The sequence below is a fragment of the Canis aureus genome, chromosome 12, assembly GCF_053574225.1.
Source record: "Canis aureus isolate CA01 chromosome 12, VMU_Caureus_v.1.0, whole genome shotgun sequence".
Lineage (NCBI taxonomy): Eukaryota > Metazoa > Chordata > Mammalia > Carnivora > Canidae > Canis > Canis aureus.
The window spans coordinates 36,381,998-36,395,079 of NC_135622.1; positions in this window are offsets into that span (position 1 = coordinate 36,381,998).

The window sequence follows — 13,082 nt, forward strand, 5'->3', positions numbered from 1 at the left end:
CTTTGCTTTACACTCAAGAGAATCTCTAAAGTATTCGATATCTACATTCCCAGAGGAAATAGAAGAGGAAGTTAACAGCAGAGAAGGGAACAATTCAATTCAACTCACCAAGTCTACAGATAATTATTGGGCCTAACTCAGTTCAAAGCATTGTATGCAGTATGAAAATCAGTAAGTTTGAGCAGTGCTCTCAAGGAAACTTTCCTTTTTTTTTTTTTTTTTGTCCTAGTAAGACATAGATATTCTTTTTGAGACCTTCTCCTCCTCATTGGTTAGCAGCCATTCCCTTTGGAACTGACCCCAAACTTAGTTTCATGGATGGTCTCAAACTGGAGTAACCCAGGAATTGGCAAACTTTTTCTGTAACGGGCCAGAGTGTAAATAATTTAGACTTTAGGGAACCATATAGAGTCTGTCACACTACTGACCTCTGCCCTTGTAGTAGCCATAATGAGAAGGTAAACAAATGAGTGTGTCTGCATTCCTATAAAACTTTATTTACAAAAGTGGGCTGTAGGCCACAGTTTGTGGCAGTGCTGTCCCTTGGTCTAAGCCAAACTCCAGTGCTATGGTGATGGATTTAGGCATCAACCAATCAGTGCATGACATTTCCATAGGTAAAGGGATTCTTGGGAAATGGGCTTAGGCAGCTGAAAACCCAAGATTTACTTTTTTCAATTATTATGGAATATCATTTCCCATATCTGCCACACGTAAGGAGGAAGTTATGGTTGCTGTCAGTATCAAACTTACTACCATGAAAGAAGCCAGTTCTGATGATGAGACTAACATGTGGAGAGAGAAGAAGGAAAAAAACCTAAGAGGCACATGTATCTGGAACTCAAGTTCTTTAACTATGCTGGAAGCCTGTCCCACTTTCGACTTCTCAGTTCAATATTTTATTGTTTCAGCCAGTTTGAGTGAGTTTTATCTTACTTGTAACTAAAAGATTCCAACTAATACAAACCCACGTGTGCATGAAGTAAAATAGCATGAGTGTTGTAGAAGAATTATAGCACAAAAAGCTCAGAGAAGAGAGATTCATACTTAGTTCTGGAAAGTTTTATTAAGTGATAACATTTGAGGCAAATCTTTGAGGTTATATTTTTGTAGCAGAGATGGAAGATGAGGACCAGCATGACAAAATGTTCACAAGTGACAAATAGTGGTCTGGATTTCTGGACAGTCATATATAACAGTATGGTAGAAGCATAGGGTTTCCAAGGAAGAGCAGTGGATGACTGTTCTGGAGTCAGTTTGAGGAATCCAAGCAGTATCTCAGAGTGGACAAATTGAAGAGGCCGGCAATGAATTGAAATCTCCAATAGGAACTAGGTACTATGTCTGAGGTACTGCTGTGTAGTGTGGTGATATTGGCAATTAATAAGGAAAATAAGGTGGATTCAGAGATATGCCAGTCACATGAAGGGCACATGTAGGTCCCTGGGGAACCAAAGGTAAAAGAGGCATCAGATTTTATCTTCTATAGTCTCTTTGAGGTAAAACACAGATGTAACTAGTAGGAGTATTAATAAAGTACTTAGGAATGGTGTAGGTGACACTTCCATCAATAAGCTTAAATGCAAAAAAAAAAAAATAAGCTTAAATGCAATAGAGTATCACTAAAATTACTTTGTGTAGGGTGGATTAATTAACTGAAGGGCTTTTGTTTTGCAAAATGCTATATGCAAATTTGGGTCCAGAGCTATTTTGTCCATATAATGTTAGAAAGCCAGATTATTAACATCAGCTCTTTTCAGTTCTGTCCTTCCCAAACAAAGCCTTTGGTTTTTCTTCTAAACAATGGCCAGCCAACATTTAAAGTGAATGTCCATGTTAAGAGGCACCAAATTATTAGCTAGTTCCATTTGCCCAGCATGTCTATCCAGTCTTGTCAGGAGGTACTTACTGAAGGGATGGTGGTTTCCAGGAGAAAAACCTTTTAGTATCACGATCCACTGGAGAAACTCAGACAATAAGAAGCTTATTCTGATAATTCAGTCAGATCATGGTAGTTTTATGAACTCATTCTATGCAGACTTGCTATGTTAAGCGATAGAAATTCAAAGATAAATAAGATGCAGTCCCTGCTCTCAGGAGTTGGGATACTTTCCTTTGGCTGACTCCCACCCAACCTCCCACACCCTTTACTATTCCATTTTTCTCAGCCTTCTGCAATCTATCATTTTATAAATTGGTATCTGACTGTGATCTCAAAAATGCAGTAAGACAAAGCCTGAGGTTAATTCTCCATTTTAACTGCCTTGATTAGCCACTAATTAAATGTTTTGTTAGAAAACCATCCTTAATAAGCAACTAGATTATATTAATTATCTGTTCCTTGGATCTTCTAGAACACTAGTCCTCACCCTTGGCTTCATACTACAAGTACCCAAAGGGCTTTAATATTGCCGAGGTCAATCCCCACTCTTACAGACACTAATTAGTTTGGGGTGAACTTGAGCATTTTTAAAAACTCCCCAGGTGATTCTAATGCATGGCAAAGGTGCAGCAAACCATTTTGGACTTCTATTCCATATTGTCAAGAAGCCTCTCAGAGCCAGCTGTTTTTCTCTAGTGTCACCCTGAGAAGGCAGTTGTTATGTCCCAGGAATGGTTTAGAATTTAGCCAGTTCTCATGACTCATGACTCTGCTCATGACCTTCTGGTTTCTACACTGGATTTCTTGAATGAAGAGTTGCTGGGTGAGCTGGTCTGACATCTAAGAGGAAGTGGAAAAACTGAAGGGTTGCCCTGTATTGCTCTCTTCCTGCATTATTACTTAGAGTCCCTCTCAGGGCCAGAGGACACAGGGAAGGAGAGTGAGCTAATACTTTATGTATGAACAGAAATGAAACCTGCTGAAAACATTCATGGAGTGTGGGGAAGGTGGAGAGGTAGCAAATAAGAACTTTTGTGGAAAGTTGCTCTAAGCTTTACATTTTATGACAACCTCCTTTAAATTCTAAGAGCCATATATTTGGAGGGGTAGGACTTTCCCCCATGTTTTACTTTTAGTTTTTAAAATAGTCATTGAAAAAAATAAACCTGCTTTTGAATTACCTAAGTGTTTAAGTTCATCCTGGAAAAAAAAAAAAAAGTTCTTATTGGCAGAAAGTCTTTGGTCTCTGTTGGTTGGCTTCCTAGTTCCTCTTGCCTTAGTCTTTGTTCTTTACCTGCCACTCCCAACCTTCCTTGCTCCGTGGGGTTAAATCTTAGGCTTAATTGGAGGCTTCTACTCATTTACCTAGGTTAGATTTAAAAGCTGGCTAGACCAAGAGGGCTCAAAAATATGGGCCTCTTTGTCTGTAATATTTTCCAATCACTTGGTACATACAAATTGTCATGTTAATATTCTCAGTAGGTGACGGCAAAAGGAAAATCAAAGTGGTCATTTTATAATCATCTGTTAGGCCATATGAATTAAACTACATTCAACTGGCCCAACATCTCGTAACGGTCAGCATTGTTTTTCTTTCACTTGCAGCTCTCCATATTGAACACGGTCATTCATGGAGCTTTGTGTTTTAAAGAACCCTCTCAGAACACTTTTATAAAGACCATAGGATGTAACATTTTGGTTACAAAATAACATTTTGTAAATTTGTACCAAGGACCTAACAATCTGAGTTCTTTGAGCAGTTAGGTCTAGTGATGTATATAGTAAATTGATATTTCTTGTAGTGCATGCTTTTAATATATATTTTTGTTATTTATGTTTCCATGAAAAATCTGTCTTTGCTTTGGACATATGTACCTTTCATAAGATTTAAAATTTTCTTTATAGATTTTTTTCTATTTTCTTATTCGACAAGAATACTCTTTTCCTCCACCCTAGCCCAGCACTGTGACCCTTAATCATCCTAGAAGGGGAGACTCAGGTCTAACTGACCTTTCCTAGGAGTTAAGAACAACGATGTTTGCTGAGAAAGCCATCAAGGGACAAGCTCACTCCAACACACGTTTCTAGGGTCTGGGCATGGCATCACCCTTATTCAAGCATATGAGCATAAGAGGATAAACATACTCTTGCTGGTAGAAGAGTGCCCAGGAACTGGCAATCTTGTTGACAGCAATAAACCCTTTATATTATATTATATTATATTATATTATATTATATTATATTATATTATTTATATCATTTCATATTCACATGAAAGTATCAAGAGAACATTTCTTTCCATGTCAGGAATGTCAGCCGGAATCTAAGAATCACTATAGCCTTAAGGAGCCAAATTTTAGGGGTATGCTTTCCAGTGAATGAGGTAAAAATCTGTTTAGGTACTTTCTTTTGTCCTTTTGCTTCCCCACACCCAACCAGGTTACATTCTGTTTACCCCTAGATTGTTTAACTTAACCAATGTCTCCCTCTGGTTCACATAGAAAAGAACTAGACCTAGAGTCTGGGAGTCTGGGACCCTGGGCTCTAGCTCTGTTCTCCCACTGACTTGTACTGTGAGCTTGGGCCAAAGAGTCCTGCTACTTCTCAGTTTCATCTTTTGTGGGTCACGTGTTTCACGTGTCCCTATTGTCTCTTCTGCTTCTGTTATTCCAGGGTTTTTGTGTCAGCTCTCCATGAGTACAATCTTTCACAGTGGGTGTGTGTATTAGCAGCATCTGAGACAGAGAAATTTGAAAACGTGGGTTGAGATTTGAACCCTGTCAGGCACTCTGTTGTTTTACCCAGTTTTACATTCTAATTACTTACACTTAAACTCTATTAAAAATGGGAACAAACTTTATTTTGAACAGAGAATGTTTCTTGTAAGTATAAACAATAGCTTTGATTCTAACAAGCTTCTTTGTTATGAGAAATAATCACTCATTAACAACCTATCTTATGACTTGCACGATGATGAAATGTTTTTTGAGAGTACTCTGCCACACTGGAATTCACTGGGGGTGAGAAATGTGATAAGGAATTTAGTTTGCTGATTGAAATAGGATGAGCATTAAAGTGCAAACCTCTATATTCCAAATCTGCTAATGCCTGCCTATTCCTTAGGCTACTAAAGGTCTCCCAAACTTTGAATTACTAACTTTATAAGTAGCATGCAAGATTGAACATACTACACTGTTAACTTCTCTAATTGTATTTTTAACTAAAAGCAAAAGTCCATAAACATCTAGCAATACAGAAAAACTGAAAATTTCTGGAGCATGTTTCTAAAGACAAATGTCAGATCAACTATTAGCATATATGACTAATAACATTGGCAATGTACTAAGTGTTTTATAGCAGTTTACACCTTTCAAAGGGCATGGTATATGTTATTTTATTTGTTACTCTCATCTACCCCAGGATATGGGTAGAGAAAGCATTATTATTGAAAATCTGAAACTGCTCTAAAAATATATCTTAAATAAATAGTAGCAAAAGTTAATACTCCAGTGAAAGCATACTGACATATGAGAAAATTACACAACACACAGACACACATACATGCAGAGAGAGAGAGAGAAAGAGAGAGAGAAAGAAAGAGAGAGAGAAAGAAAGAAAGAAAAAGAAAGAGAAAGAAAGAAAGAAAGAAAGAAAGAAAGAAAGAAAGAAAGAAAGAAAAGAGAATAATCTGAGTGCTGAAAGGATCTCAAAGCAATGACACTCCATTACTAAGGAGCACATCTAGCTCCCAGAATTGGTTTCTACATTCCATTCCCCACTGAAAAGAACTGCAACTCATTTGACAAATAGCTGCAATGGCTGATTTCTAGTCTGAGGCAGGAAAAACATAAGGTGAGCCTGGAATATCTGTAGCAGAAAGCAATAGGCTCAGAAACAATAAGTTCATTTGAAAATGACATGGAAGACAGCTTGAAGGGGCTCCCACTGACCAAAGTTGGACAGTTTGAGCATGAAAGAGTTATGGAAATGGATTATAACACACTGATACTGATATTTATGAGGTGGTAGTGATGCCTGTGAGATTGTGTGTGTGGAGGGGTACAAAATAAGGCACTTTTCAGAAAAATAGCAATTAGTGAATGTGAAAGAAATGGTAGAATTAAGAAATCACTATTAGCAACCCTCAATGTAATAACTAAATTGGGCAAGGATCTTTTTCAGATGGTAATACTTTTAGATGAAATGCGGTTAGAGAATAGGATATTTAGTCAAACTAATGATTCACTCCCACAAATTATTTACAAATTGAATTTTTAAGGAGAAATGTGCTTTATGAATAGAGAGATCTGGCGGTCAGCTCCTTAACAGTCAAACAGCATGATGGTTAGTGCGACAATTTGATTCCTTAGGCTCCTAATGCTTTATAATAAAAAGTACCAATAACGCTTTTGCTATTCTTTCCAAATATGTTTAACTTCAATTCATTCCTAAAAAAGCAATCAGAAAATTCAAAATGTAATCTGTTCTTCAAAATAATGGCTTGTACTCCTCCAGAAAACAAAACACAATGTCTTGAAAAACAAAAGAAACAGACATAAAGGTATGTGACTTCTAGAGAACATTTTATTGAGAATGCATTATTTTATTTTTAAAGATTTATTTATTTATTTTAGAGAAAGAGAGAGTGCACAGAGTGCACATGTGTGTGCATGCACATACACAGGCATAGGAACAAATGGGGGGGGCAGAGGGAGAGAATCTCAAGCTGACTCTCTACTGAGCTTGGAGCCCCATATGGGACTTGATCTCAGGGCCCATGAGATCATGACCTGAGCTGAAACCCAGAGTCAGACACTTAACTGACTGAGCCACCCAGGCGCCCCATTGGGAACATTTTAATATGGACAGTAGATGGTATTGTTAATTTTCTTGATAGGAAGATGTTTTTATCCTTAGGAGATGCATGATGTCATATTTAGGGCTGAAGTGTCAGGATTTATGTAACTATGTATCAAATTGCTCAGGAAAAATGTGAGACAGAGAGAGAAAAAGGGAGATGGTGAATATAGGTGAAGGGCATTAAAATGTTTATTGCACTAGTCTTTAAACTCTTTGTCAGTTTGAAAAATTCAAAATATGAATCTGAGAATGAAGAAACAAATATAGCCAGAGGTAGATGTCAGGTATAATGAAGACATTTGATGAGATGCATTGGCCTAAACTCTTAACTAACACACCTGCTGAACTTACCCAGTTCACAACTGCTCAGTAGGAGATGGGTGATCAGAAGCTTTCAAATACATTCTCTTGTACTGAGAAGACTGGCAGAGAGTTCTCAGGACACAGAATAAAAGTCCACACCTTCTTGCTTACCTGCAACTGCAGTTTCCAGAGCTAGACAAACTTAATCTCATTTATTCTAATACTAGGGCCTCCAGAAGGATGGAGGCGGAGTCCCCTCCACCATCAAGAGGGGACTTTCTCACTGGCCTCTTCTGGGAATGGGGCTCCAGTTTTCTTCTCTATCTCACCTCTCCTACCTCCTCACCCATTTTTAATTTGGTTCTGTAACCCCTCTGTTTCCACTCCCCCCTCTCCACCCACTCTTTCTTTTTACTTCTTACTCTGGTGCTGCCTCAATGATTGCAGGAAGTTCCTTTAAAAATAACTCTAGGGATCCCTGGACAGCTTAGTGGTTCAGCGCCGCCTTTGGCCCGGGTCGTGATCCTGGAGACCCGGGATCGAGTCCCCACATCGGGCTCCCTGCATGGAGTCTGCTTCTCCCTCTGCCTGTGTCTCTGACTCTCTCTCTCTCTCTCTGTGTCTCTCATGAATAAATAGGTAAAAATCTTAAAAAAAAAATCTTTAAATTTATCAGGCAGTAGAGTTTTCAAATTACTTTTTTTAGCTTTTTACCTTTTAATCCTTGTATCAGACTCTATTCCACCAACACCATGTGGATTATTTTTGAAGACCAAGTTTAAATTAATCATTTGAATTCACTCTTTATTGGAGAAATATCGGTAATAAGACACAAAGATGAATTATAGGTGTTCTATAAAGCATTCACATATCAAACTCCTAATCCACTTGAACTATAGAAGATATCTATCTTTCACTAGAAAAAGCTTTTTAAAGAGATAAAACACGGATCCATTCTTCTAGATATTCTAAAATGCCCCAGTTATGTTGATGGAACAAAATTCTTTCAAGGAGGAATATACACGTTCTTTCTTCTCTTAAGTGACTAGTGGAAGAAGATTCTAAAGACAGCAATTCATTTGGATCTAGAAATCAGCTATAAGGAGTAAGGAATTAAAAGGATAAGAAAAATATAGATAAAAATTGCAGCAGTCATGTTGGGACTTTAAAACAATGTGGCCTAGGCTGGCTAAAATATGGAAGCAACTTCTCTATCCATACAAAAGTTAAATCAACCCTATAATAAGCTTCACGACCTCATTATTTTTCATTTGAAGAAAAATATAGGAGAATCAATTTTTAACACTTGGAGAAAGAAATGGACATCATTTTTGTTTGCTTTCTGTTGACTGTTGTATGTGGGTATTTCCTTTGTGAATGTGCTGCCTAAGGCATCTTAATTATGTAATTTATTTAATGTTTCTTGGGATTTAATTTGACCAGTAATGCATTCAAAATGCATTTAATGTCAGTTTGTGTTCATTTAAGACTCTAGTGAGTCCTGGCATATACTTATAAACATGGAACTCCATATACAGAGTTCCTGGTTTTATATTTCAGAAAAAAGTCTCACTTTTATAGATCTGAAATAACAAGATAGTGATACAAATGCTGTATTTTCCTGATAAATAAACTATGCATGGATTTTTTTTCACTGCAAGTATTGCATGCTATTTTAATCTAATTAACTTAAACAATCACTTTTGAAAGCAGTTGTGGGAAAGACAGTATGTTGGTTGATGCAACACATGGTTCATGGTTTATGTTGAAATGAACAAGACACAAGTTGAAACATAAAGGAACTTTCAGTCTTATACAAGGCATGAAGTGAGCATGTTCTATCAGGCTGTGAACCAAAGTCGAAGTTGGGGTGTCTTTACATAATTCTAATTTCTGTAGACTCAGCATTTAGCAGTGACTTAGATACAGTCATACTTAGAAGGCAGTCAATAAATGCTTGTCGAGGCAATAAATATGCATAAATAAATACAGTGCACTACCATATAGAACCATAGACAAAATGCAATTAGAAAAAAAAAAAAAAGAAAAAAAAAAAGACACCTGGGTGGCTCAGTGGTTGAGAATCTACCTTTCACTCAAGGATTGATCCTGGCGTCCTGGGATGGAGTTCCACATCAGGCTCCCTGTGGAGCTTCTCTCTGTGTCTTTCTTGAATAAATAAATAAAATCTTTAAAATGAAAAAAAAATTAAAACAGAGGCAGGGAAGATCACCCCTGGTTGAGAATAAAAGAAAAGACTGTGGAAGAGGTACTACCTTAATTGAATCTTGAAAAATGAGTAAGTCTAAAATAGGGATGCGAAAGTGGGGTGGGGACATTGACCATGGCAATGAAAGTATTTCCAATTGATGACTTCCTAAGGATGTCCAAGTGTCTGTGAAAGTGCTTCTCGGTCTGAAAGCTGCCAGAATAAATTTAATATGTAAGGGAAATAGAATTTGAGGTGTTTCCTAAGAACAGTGTGGTCTTTGATTTAGAAATGAGAAATTGCTGAGGAATTGGATGAAGGTATCTCCAGAATATGGAGGAGGTTGCTGTATGGCAGTGGGGTGTATTGTAGGAAATAGAGTTTTGTTTTTTGTTTTTTGTTTTTTAAATCAGGCAGTCTTGGCTTGAAGTCTTGGTTCTGATTCCCACAGACTGCTATTTTGAGACAGTTTTTTAAACACTTTGAGCTTCATTTTTTCCTCTTTTGTAAAATGGAACAATTGTTACTGTCTCTCCAGACTGTTGTAAGGATTAAATGAGGTAATGTTTATATGAAGTATCTGACCCCTGGTGAGTGCTCAATATTCCAAAGTGGGCAAACTCTGAACCAATTATGTCATAACATTTCCCTTAAAAAGTGGAATACAAACACATCGAATTCTTTCCATGGTGTAGTTCTGTCAGTTTATCCTTGTATACAATATTTCTTAGAGATGTTTATAATTTATCTGTCTCTCCAGGGTTTTATTCAAGGCTCTGTACCCAAGAGGAACCTAATAAGTACTTCTTAAAAATAATTTCCACCAACACTTCATTCTGAGCTTGCTTTGGTTCCAAACAACTCTGAACCATATCAATATCACTGACAAGTTTCATCTGTATCTTTAATTACCAATTTGAATTGATAATGTGTCAACCCTGAAAACATTATCTCTAACAGTCTTATTAAGTAAGCAAATGCCAATCATGTGGTCTGCTGTTTAAAAAACAAAGTATAAAAATTTCTCCCTTAAATAGGCTTTTATTGTTTCACTGATTTTGCCAATTGCAATTGTAGTGTGCTATTTGGGTTATAATTATATATTCCCCCAAACAGCAAGAAGCAAACAGGTATTTGTAGTACATCGAGTCTCACTTAAACTTGCTGCTGACTTGTTGGCTCTTGGATCACAACATTCTCCTTTTCTAACATGTTTAATTACTTCAATTACTTATTATTTTATTTTATTCTATATTTAAATTACTTAGAGTTGCTTCTTTCTTTTGTGCGCTTAGGGTGTCCTTATATGTAGCAGGAGACTAGTATTGTCAGAGTTTAGTTAGGCAGAAGCCAGTACATTGGAATTAGAGTGACATTTTTCTTTATGCTGAACAAAAGGAAAGCTCTGGACTTTTAAGCCCTGAAGTGGAATTACTGGAATCTACTTCTTTAATATATGCAAGTAGCTGGTACCAGAGGCAGTGCTCCCTAGAGGATTAGTAAGTCAAGGACATTTTGTTCCATCTATAGGACAATATACTGCTTTTCCATTGTAACACAGGATCTTCATTTCTAAAAGCTGAATAGAATACTGCTTACAAAGGAAAAACAAACATTTTCAGCTGGTTAAATTCGAGATGTTGAGTAAATTCATTACAATGCCTGTAGCGTTTTTATTTGATCTTGAATTGGAAAGGTTTTCCTATTCTCAAAGCTTTTGTTTCTCAAGGTTTTGTTGAGATATCCAAACAAATACTTAAAACTATATTTGAAATACTAAACTTTAATATTCTTGTACTTAAGTATTAATTGCAGTTGTGTTGCTAGTTGAACCTAACCCTGTATTTGTTGATTATTTAGTCAAAGATTAATTATGTGAGGAATAGGAATATAAGCATCTTCCTACAATTTAACATAGTTATTTGGACAGTTGAAGTAGAAAGAATGATGTCTCTACAAGAAAGTACTCAAAGTAGTCATGGAAGTAGTTAAGAGGAAATTCAACACAGAAAGAAATACAGAAAATCAGCCCTGAAGGAAGGTAGTGCAATGGTAAATGTACAACTTTCCAAGATAAGGAGAACAGGCTTATGACATCTTGGTTATGTGAATTGTTTGTCTTGATTTCCTTATCTATTTGCAACTTTTTTTTCTGTCTTGTGTACTATATTTATGGAAACCATACTAAATCCAGAAATAAAGCAGATATAAATGCATAGTTAAAAATCATTTAACACTAATCATTTATTGTTTAATAAAGAAAAGTATTTAACAAAATATGATTAAATTCTTATCCCTCGGGCAGCCCAGGTAGCTCAGCGGTTTAGCACTGCCTTCAGCCCAGGGTGTGATCCTGGAGACCTGGGATCGAGTCCCATGTCAGGCTCTCTGATGGAGCCTGCTTCTCCCTCTGCCTGTGTCTCTACCTCTCTTTCTCTGTGTCTCTCATGAATAAATTAAAAAAGCTAAAAATTTACTTCTAAATTCTTATCCTTCTTTGTTCTACGAAAGCTTTTCAATATGAGCCTTTTAGAAGGCAACTTGGAACATATTAAGATAATGTCCTCAACTGCCCTTTCCAAGAAAAAGAAAAGTGTCATATTTACTTTAACTTTGGATAAAAGCCAAGGGCAAAATATTGAGTCACACTGTTATAGAGTCAATTTCACTGCACTCTACCACATGAATAGAGCCTTTTGGTGAAATGTTTGGATAAATGGGTAAAATCTTGCAAATCATGAGGAATGAAAGCATTTCTCTTATAGCAGTTGTTCCAAGTTTGGTTCTTGGATCAGCAATATTAGAATCCTCTGGGAACATGTGAGAAATGCAAAATTTCTGGTCCTGTCCCAGATCTCTAGCATCATGAACTTTAGATAACTCTGATGGATGCTTAAGTCGAGAACTATCATCTTAGACTGTCTATTCCCTGTATAAATAACCTCAGACGGGCTTCTAATTCTTTGTATCATTTTAAAAAATCATTTAAAATATACAAGTTTATTAAATAAAACTTGAAAATTATAAAATAGAAGATGAAAAAGCAGAGGAGGAAGGGCATGAGGATGATGAGGTCAACATATTTCCTCTCACTCAAATGCAAGAATTTTGACTTTTTTTGTGATTTTTCCATTAAACATTTTTCCCCTGCAATATTAATTTTAAAATATCTGTATATTACAGCCTACATTTTAAATGTCACAACACTTTTCTGTGTTATTATCTGGATGTATAAATCTCATTTTCAGATCTTCAAAATATCCCATTCATTTAACTATCTGCCTATGGTTGGACACTTCAATTTCACAATTATAGATAACCCTCTGATCAATATATGTGTGTATAAAGCCTTTCTATTTATTTATTTATTTATTTATTTTTAAAGATTCTATTTATTTATTCATGACAGAGAGAGAGAGAGAGAAGGAGAGAGAGAGAGAGGCAGAGACACAGGCAGAAGGAGAAGCAGGCTCCATGCAGGGAACCCGATGTGGGACTTGATCCCAGGACTCCAGGATCACCCCGGGAGCCAAAGGCAGTTGCTCAAACGCTGAGCCACCCAGGCATCCCGACCTTTTTAAATGTGCCCTTAGAGAGTCCTGTGAGTAGACTTCCTGGCTGAGTGTAGATGATTATATTGTAAGATGCTTCTATTGGTTAAATTCTGAACATTGTCTTAACTCTCCAAGACCCATTTATTTCTGAGGCATAGAATTTATTTAGCTCAGGAGGCAATCCTATGTAAATATTCACACCCTGTCCCCCATGCCCTCATTCTTTTTTTTTTTTTTTTGAGTATTTATATGTCTACTAAAGTTTGTAGCAAAT